General features: G+C 43.3%; 1 pseudogene; it reads right to left on the minus strand.

Annotated features, from left to right (window-relative positions):
* Nucleotides 1-240: 240 nt before the first annotated feature.
* LOC100958546 lies at nucleotides 241-1,463 on the minus strand (annotated as a pseudogene).
* Between the last annotated feature and the right edge of the window lie 602 nt (nucleotides 1,464-2,065).

The raw sequence follows: 2,065 nt of genomic DNA on the forward strand, positions 1-2,065 counted from the left end.
GAGGGTGGTGGGTTTGAGCCCTGCCTGGACCAGCTAAACAACAATGACAACTACAACAATAACAACTGCAACAAGTAAACAGTGGGGCGTTGTGGCAGGGCACCTGTAGTCCCAGCTACTTAGGAGGCTGAGGCAAGAGAATGGCCCTTGCTGTGGCTGTGATGCTAGGGAGAGGGTGACATAGTAAAACTCTGTTTCAAAAAAAAAAAAAAAAAGATATTTTTTCTTTTAAAAAAGTGTTTAGAACACATGAAACAAGGCAACATCTATTCTTTTTTTCTCATCTTCTGGTACGGGATCTGTCGGTGTCTCCTCTGTGGCACTGTTGCTCTCACTGGTTCCTTCCTCGGCCATACTGTTGACCCCTCCTGCCCACTCTCCTTGTCTTCAGGAGTTGTGCCTTCTACTCCATTCTTCCGGCTTGCTGTCATTTCTTCGAGGTGTGTCTCCTCTGTCTCTATCGGAACGTTCTCACCCTCTTTCTTTGCCTCAGCTTTGCTGGCCGTTTACTCCTGCTGGAAACCACGCTGCTCTGCCTGTGCTCCACCTGCTCGGCGGCCTCCTGCCTCTGCAGGCCTGCTCCTCTCTCTGCCTGCGCGATCTCGGCGGCAATCTTCACCATATCCACTTACCTTCAGACAGCACGACCTTTTAAGTCCATTGTTAAATGAATCTGTGCTTTCCAGAGATTTCCCTTTCTTTTCTTGATGTCGTCCCTCTATTGAAGAAGTTCAGCTTCTAGTTTTTGCTGATGACCATTAAAGACTGGACCTGCCATTTGAGGACCAGCATCCTAGCTGTTGTGACAACTGGCCCAACGTCTGGCACCACATTCTCGCTAAGGATTTCGCTAATGAGGTGGTGGTTTCTCTGGAAACGGGCGGCGGCTGTATGCTTCATTGAAAAGCCATCATCATAATCATCTGGATCTTCAGGAGGCTGAATGTTCATGTAAGGTTCTCTTTTCTCCATACGAGACTGTCTCTGTCGACTGTCTCTGACTCTTCCTCTAAAGCAACTTCTGCACGACTTTTTGGATTTCTGTAAGCAAGGTATGCAGCAGAATTATGATAGGCCTTCATAGATTCATTGCATTCTCTTTTTTCTGCTTCATATTCATTTAAATATTCTTGTTTCTCTTCATCAGTGAGATTTCGCCACATGCCACCAATAATCTTGTTAATCTCCCACAACTATAGGTCAGGGTTACAAGCCTTTACTTGGTCCCAGACCTTTCTGCTGTACCTCATGTAGGGCATCAGTGGCTTATCTGGTGGCTTTGGGGGTTTGGGGAATGTAATACCAGAGGATGCCGTGACCTGTGTGTCCAGGTTTCCTCCCAGCCTATAATTGTTGTAGGCGAGATGACTGTATGGATTGTATCCCACAAACCTTGGTGTGTTGGGCATTTGTGTTGCAGGAGCTGGGGTGGGAGATGGGACGAATGATGGTCTTTTTGACATTTTGGAAGATTAAATTCTCAGTTCCTTAGGAATGAATCTGAGACACCATCAGCAGAAAAAGCACCTGCAGCTCCGGCTTTGCTTCCCTTTGTATGTGTTTGTTTTCTAAGTTAGAAGCTTAGATTATTGGCTTTAGGTCTTCTTTCTTCTAAGAAAAATTTGTGTTATAAATTAAATTTAATAGATTAAAATTGAGGAATAAACAATTATTGAATCAGACAGCCTCCAGAATTAGAAAAGACCCAAAGTTATTGCAGGGCTGCTACATGATCAAACATTTGTGGACAGAAACAGAAAACAAAAGCAAGGTACAGAAACAGCTGGATTGATAAACTAGGTGTTTGCCTTATTTCAAATGGGCATCCATGATTAGGTTATAATGTTTGCATTTGTTAGGTAAAGTCCCTGTTGTAGTTGTATCCCGTATTTCAACATGGTATGAATAGCTGGCTTTGTATAATTGACTAAAACTCAGCTTGTGAGATTGCCTAACACTTTTCTACTTGTTATGAGAGTAGGTTACAGTTTCTTTACACATCCTTATGTTACAGTTCACTACATATGGAGAAAGTTTTAGGCTAAACTTAAAATACGTATCAAAG

This window comes from Otolemur garnettii, unplaced genomic scaffold, assembly GCF_000181295.1.
Source record: "Otolemur garnettii isolate 467f Iridium unplaced genomic scaffold, OtoGar3 scaffold00006, whole genome shotgun sequence".
NCBI lineage: Eukaryota > Metazoa > Chordata > Mammalia > Primates > Galagidae > Otolemur > Otolemur garnettii.